Source organism: Diuraphis noxia, unplaced genomic scaffold (assembly GCF_037042655.1).
Source record: "Diuraphis noxia isolate RWA-SAM2 unplaced genomic scaffold, SU_Dnox_SAM2 contig0003, whole genome shotgun sequence".
Classification (NCBI taxonomy): Eukaryota; Metazoa; Arthropoda; class Insecta; order Hemiptera; family Aphididae; genus Diuraphis; species Diuraphis noxia.
Window position 1 is genome coordinate 24,953,778 of NW_028301713.1, and position 7,895 is coordinate 24,961,672.

A 7,895-nucleotide genomic window follows, 5' to 3' on the forward strand; every position below is an offset into this window, starting at 1 on the left:
GTAAACATGATATAATATTCTCTATTGATTTTTCAAAGCGAAGATATCCATAAGATTTTTGTTGTCCATTTTGCATGACAATTCTTCTTCAATCGATATTAGTTTGAGTTCGAACGACTGTTGCTGTTGACTCTTGTTTTTGACAACAAAATAAATTATTAAGCATTACGACTCTAAAAATGTCTCGTAAGTTGTAGCTACTGATTTAAAGTTTATGTTGTAAACACTATTTTCGGTTCGTCAACAACTTTATACTTTGCATCGATCATTGTAAACTTGTAATTTTAAAACCAAATACGTCCTAAATTTTAATTATAGTTGTCAACATACAACATTTTCAAAATTGTTTGCGTTTTTCTAATATATTTTTTAAATTGAAAAATTGCACGATCGATGCAAATCGCAAAACAGCTGATCTGTTGATGAATTTAAAATTTAAAATTAACATAAATTCAATGTTTTAAAAATGTAAATTGAGCTATAGTTAGGTAACTACTGCAAAAGTAGGTAGATATAGGTTCATAAACTTTACCTTGGTATACCTTATACTGTATATTATAATATTATATTGTATTTTCTCCAAAAGATTTTTCCGACAAGTCGCGGAGTCGATCACGTTTAGGCTCAACACAGATCGTTATTACAATATTGTCATCTTAACGCTATATATTATTATTTTGTTGTTAATTGAATTAATTGTATAAAATATATTATATCATGTACTACTGTTCGTCTTGTACAGTATGCTTTTCGTCTGTTTCTAAAAACTCCAACATTAACATTACAGAGATTATATATCCACTCTGTATAGCATTTTTTTTTCAACATACATAGTTTACAGCCAGATGGCTGTGTATCTATTGTATCTACCTCACCTGCTTATTCCTCATGAATCTTTATGTGATTTGAGGCGCCCTAAAATTTGCGAGGGGCCTATATATAGGAGATTAGATAGGGCAATATATAATGTTCCTGCAATAATGCGTCCCGATAACTTTGCCACGATTAGTAGGCACTTGATCAGTATTCTTACCCGCTGCAGATTTACTATGTTATTATGATAGATATACCTATACTTACACTTTACACGTTTCATACGACGTGTGTGCGTTTTACTTTATCAATGAATTCAAATTCAAGTATATAGTTTGGTCCTACCTGTTATAACGTCACTGAGTTTAACTATGTCATGTGAAAAAACCATCATCGTGATGCATAATAATGCGTGATGTATGTGCGTGTATGCGTTTGTGCGTTGTACTTTTTTGTCCCCTAACGTATACCGTCGTCGTGTTCATTAAGCATTGACATAAATGCCAGGACACGTTATTTTCCCAGTCATGAATATTCTTTCCCTTTGAGTTATAATTATATTATATATATAATATATATATATATATATATATATATTGCCTACACCTTTGAACGTTCGCAACGCAACAAAAAGTATATACATATTAATGTATTTTTATTTTTTATTTTTTGATATGTATATAATATAAAGAAAAAACCAGTTGTTGCGGAGTTTTTTTCTAACAAAGAAAAATGTGACAATTTAGACACAGTATATAGGTACAAGGTACCCAACTCCTACAAATATTTATTTGTGCCACAATGTTCAATAAATCAAACATCGATGAACAATAATAAGATATTTGAACAGAATAATATAGTACGTTATTTTCCGTGTCAATTGTATTTTTTTAAGTGTAATAAATATTGTATTTTTTTTTTTTGAGTGCATAAACATATACATATTCTTAACAAATGCAAAACACATTTTTAACACCTGCTTAAATTTAGCTCAAGCGTTCGCTGTCCAAGAAAATACTGGTTAAGTTTTAAAATTGTAAAACTATTTGGAGTATATTTTATTTTATATTAACTATACATCGAATAAATTTTTATGCTTTTAGAAACCTATAAAATACGTCTGCAGTATAATAGAAGTTATACCAATGAACATTTAAAGTAAAAATTGAAACAGATATACAGGCCGAGCTTAATTAAACGTCTACTCTATAGTATATACTATATAGGTATACACTATATTTGTGCGTAATTTCCACATTTATAAAACTGGCAATTTTTACAAAAAAAAAAAACACCCCATTCAAGTGTTTGAAAAATATGAAATATAAAAAATGCATAAGTACAATACCTTAAAAATATATTAATGTTATTATTGTTAGTAATTCAATAGATTTAAATGATACTCCACCGTAAGACATTTTAATTAAAATGTCACATTACTACATTAGTATATCAATATTTGATCGTTAAATCGTGTAAAAATGTAAGATCATAATGATTATCTATTGTTGGTAATGTACCATATTATGGTATTCATCGTTTTCTGCCGTTGTACTAAAGTAGGTATAAAAAGTTTCTTACCTCACGTTCACAGTAATAAATGTGGACTTTTATTAGTAGAAACAAAATATAATAATATACAATAGGTATAGGTATAGTATAGGCGGGTACCTGCACAAGTTTTGTCGGAACGATGATTTAACGTTCGACATTTTAATATTATTTTTACTCAACTAGGTACACTGTCGTACTGATCGATACACGTCATGACGTGTATTGTGTATATAATATATATATATATATATATATATATATATATATATATATATATATATATATATATATATATATATGTATGTATGTATGTATCATCCACACTCCACCGCGTTTTATTACATTCATTTGTTCTCATTTTATCTATAATTGTATAGGTAAACAGACAGTTAATAGTCATAAAAAATTATTTATTCTTCGTTGCTGCAGTTATATTATGACCACTCATCACGTACGACCGAGTTTGCGAATATAATAGTTATAATATGGTTATTATATTAGGTACCAACCATCGTACTGAAATATTGCACGAAAAAATGTATCGTTTTGCAACCGCGCGCAGACGAGCCATGTCTGCTCACACCGCCAAAAACTGCAGAAACGATAATGTCATCGTAATAATATATTATTATAATTATATTGAATCAATATATGATCGCGACAATATATAATAACTGTTGTATATTATTGTTGTTAATAATCGTCAAAGCGCCGCGTGTTTGGGGTTGTTTTCAACAAAAAATTTAGGTGTAGGTAGGTGTACCTATAAAAAATTGGCAAGTGTCGTTAAACCTAAAAACGAATAATATGTTTCATTAAACGATCAGGTTTTTTTTTCGAATTTCAGACTCAATTTAATACACGTGTAACATCGTCGGTCTGTGTCGTTTGTGAAGAGTTACGTAGCGCGCGCACACGCCACACACACACACATATATATATGTATAAATACATATTATTTTATATACACCGTGTGTCCACAAAAACAGGGTATGCTCTCTGCTATGTATAATATCAGTATATAGGTGGGCACCAAGTATATTATATATTTTTTATTGAATCCTAGCTGTTTGCCGCCCCACAATGAGACTAATTCATTTTGTCATACAAATACTTTTACACCTTTACCTATAAAACATTTTTCTTAAGATTTTTTAACTCTTATTTATTATTGCATTATGGGCGTCATGTGCATCACTTTTTTGTGCACACTCTGTTTTCGGGAATACATGGCGTATTATATTCCTAAAATATTTACAATACCTGTGTTAGGTATAATGTAATATATGTATATATTATTATCATAATATCGTATTGTACATACGAGGAAACCGAACGAAAATTGGGGAGAAAACATTTCGCTCGCGAGGATGGCCAGCTTTATATGTTACTAATTATTATTATTATAATAATATTATCATCGTCGCCGTCATGTCGTCATCGTCATTATTATCATCGTCATCGACATAATAATATAACATTATGCCATGCGTGTAAGTGTGTGTGTGTGTGTGTGTGTGTCGGCAATGTTTAGGCATTGTTAAATGTCATCTGTACCGTATAGGTATAGACACCTATACATGACACACCGTACACGCGCACACATATATACACCTTTACAATAATATAATAATGTGTACCTGTCACAGCTGTTAATTAGTGACATATTGTTTAGCTCATTTTATTTTCTTCTATGCAGTAGAAATCGAATGGAACGCATTCGGTCGTTCACTGTCTCACGGATAGCACACCCATTTCCTCAAAACCGTAGGGAATATTATAATAGTGTAACGTCGTTGCATTCGTGTGTAGTACACCTATCTGAAATATTATAGAAATACCTAACACCGGTGCGAGGATATACCTGCACATATACATATGTGTGTGCATGTATATTATGCATATTTTTCGTTCACTATATTTTAACAGCGGTATTCACTTTTCCAACCACTATTAATCAAGAAGCAGTGTTCGTGAAAACAACGAAATTATTACACGGTGAGCATATTATAATAATTATATAAATTTAATATTGTACCTATACATAATAATTATTATCGCCCAATTTGTCTCTATTGCATTTTTTTTCTTTCGTAATATTTTAATTTATTAGTTAAAATTAACAGCGAGATTATCACTACTATCAATTCTCTAATATATTTTTATACACATAATTCAATTTAGAAATAAAAATATATGTTCAAATATAAGTAAGATGGTTGAAATTTATATAAAATAAACGTAGAAATTATATGTTATACATTTTATAGGAAATAAATCATTTTTTTTTTTTTTTTTTTTTTATCGAATAGGAATATTATGTATCTTTATAATATTATATCAGGATAAAACGTTTTTGTGGTTACTTACTGGCTATACTGTCTTACTAAAAGCCAAACATTTAATCAACCTGTTTATAATTTAATTATTTTAAGAAAATTATAACCAATATTAAAAGTTATCACTTTTAATTATGTATCTACATAGTACATTTATAAATTCTTCTATAGTTTAATAAGTATTTACCACAAAAATTAATTCGTTAAAAATTTGTATAATCAGTGTGATTGTGAAGTTTCATTTATAATTTATATATTAGATATATTAAATATCACACAGCACTAGTCATACATTTTTATTTATGAGTAGGTATGACTAATACATTTGAACACGTTATTAATTTACTGTGGTACACAAACTACACATATAATGTAATAAAATAAATATTATACTGCTCATCATCATTGACGTTTACATGCTAATTATTATATTATCGTTTATAATAGTCCCATATGGGACATAAAAGACACTGTGATTTTAAAATTTTTGTTCGTATAAAAAAAATTTTTACTAGGGAATTTAATATATTTAAACATATACCTATATATCGAGACTTAGCCTAATCTCACTGCGATACAAGATACGTTGCGCTAAATTTACTAATTTTATGTCAGTTAACATATTATTATTATGTATTTACCATACGTCATATATTATATATAGTATAGTCAGTATGGAGTTATTGTAAGAATTGATGTTTTGGCCAAAATACCGAAAAATAATTGTTTAAAAAACAAATATTTATTCGAGTTAGGTGTATTATATAAACTCTTTGTTTGATTTATAAACGATAAAGTAATATTGAAACAAATTAATTAAACGTATAGAGTGGGCATAGCACGATCGAGTTGGTTCAATATGACATAATATTTGAAGATTTCAAGTTACCTACGTTAGCAATCGTAAAAATAAATTTTAATAATTATTAATCGCAGGTACTTTAGGAAATCGATTATTGCAATATTTTTTATTTTATTTTTTTGTGAGTAATAGAACGTACACGCGACAACGTCTGAATTTTGGGAGAATTGATTATAATATATATTGCATGCACAGATGTGTATATCGCCTAATATAATTATACATTGTAAAAACGAACGTTTTTTTTAAATTTATCTTCGTTTAGTGCAGTCAATATAATCAATTATTAATATAAATTGTAAACGCGCCCGTGAAAGTTTTAAAAGTGATTCATATCCATTATATTGTTGTATTTATTCATTCAATAATAATATATCATAATAGGTGTAAATGGGCATTGATTATATCGACTGATGATAATTATTTTGATATTAATCGATCATATAGATTTTCGTCGCGTGAATCGTATTGGACGTTTATTTTAATTTTTATTGTCACGTTATGTAAACCATATAATATTATCACATTACACCTAATAATTTGCTTTAATGGAATAATAATAATAATAAAAAAAAAATCAAAATATAATAATAATAATAAATATAAAGAGGAAACCGGCAGACGTTATGATAATAATAATATATTATTATGATGGATAAATGAGATGCTATTCACAAACGTTTATTATTGCTGTGAATTGCCCGTTAAGTGGACCCGCACCATGGACACCGGCATCCACACATGATTCACGTCATATAATAATATGAAACCTTCGCCGTGCTACATGTCATGTATCCCACTTATGTGTGTGTGTGTGTGTTACAGTTAACGTACAACGTGTTATTTAATATTAATTTGGAAGCATTCGCCCTTTAACGAACGGCATCCTGTTATAATAATATATATTGTACGTACTGCTGCTGGTGCTCTGCTGCAGGCATCTCGGGACCCTGCTCGACATTAAAATTTTCAATTCCCTCGCTGTCCCTCATATAGGAAATAATAATATAACATTTTTTTATTTTTTCAAGAATCGTATATTGGGATAAACGATGATGATCACAATCACGACACACTCTGCAGGGCGTCATAATTCGTGTTATAATTCTGAAATAATTCATATTATTTATTATCATAATATATAATATACATGTATAAGGTATAGGTAGGTATACGTCATCTATCTAAGTAGGTATCCACTAATTATATCGTATTGTTTCAACATACACGCGTAATATGTATGACGTATACTAATGCAAATACTGTATACCTATTACCTATGCTTCTGTACTACTAACCTAACCGACCAAATACTATAAAATAAAACTAAAATTTTTTTTAAATTCAAAATGGCTTAAAATATATTTGTTCTTACAACTTCGCAGTCATATATAGTGCCTACAAATTCTTATGACTTATATGATGGCTGCTTAAAATTATGTGATATAATCCACGTACCTATATGATATATATGACTACATTATGTTGTTATTTTATACTTAATATATTGTAAGTATTGTTAATAAAAAATCAAAAAAAATTAATAATAACAAAAAAATACCATCGTGGATTATGTAACACTTACATATATTATACAAAAACTTTAAAACTAAACAGAAAAAAAATTGACTACAAGAACAAAACAATAATTTTGATTAAAATCTACGGGTAAAAAAATTTTAACTTACCTCAAATAGTATACGATAATATATTGAAACGTACCTAAGTAGCTAAATATATTTTAGGACATGCTTTCGTATGAGCTCGATGTAGGCACCTAAACCTATATTATGTATACGAATATAGTTATGTATAAAATTTGTATTGTACCTATACGTGTACGGTTTCAATATTTTGACAATTTTATTCATATTTTTGTTACTTTATCCGTTAATTTGCATATGTTTTTTTTTTTTTTTTGTACATATGTTAGAATACATATTATAGCTGAACAGTGAACACAAACAGATTCTTTGGCACACGATGCTATTGCCGACTTCTATGCGCGCTGCTGTTATGTTACTAGTTATACTATACACTCGTTTACAGTTAATAAGGTCAATTATTTGTCATCTGCTGCAGTTTAAATTATGGCCCTGTGTGCTCGAAAGACTATTATAATCAGTTATTATACCGTACGTCATCGGTTATTAGTTATTATAATATATGGTTGATTTTTGATTTTGATTTTTTAAGATCTAAAGACCTATACTGTCTAGCCCAAAATCAAGACTGCGGGGCAAGTTAATAATAATTTTTAATTGAGTTAGGTGAAGTTGATAGAAAACGTTTCAAAAGGTTTACAGTTATTATTATATAGGTAATTC

The 7,895-nt window shown here is 28.5% G+C and overlaps 1 long non-coding RNA gene across 1 annotated transcript; it reads right to left on the bottom strand.

Moving 5' to 3' along the window:
- Nucleotides 1-2,648: 2,648 nt before the first annotated feature.
- On the bottom strand, nt 2,649-7,564 carry LOC149057114 (uncharacterized). Its single transcript, XR_016191200.1, has 3 exons — nt 7,257-7,564; nt 6,484-6,675; nt 2,649-2,730 (listed from the first exon to the last, which is right to left on the bottom strand). It is a non-coding gene; the product is annotated as an uncharacterized LOC149057114 (long non-coding RNA).
- Nucleotides 7,565-7,895: the final 331 nt, after the last annotated feature.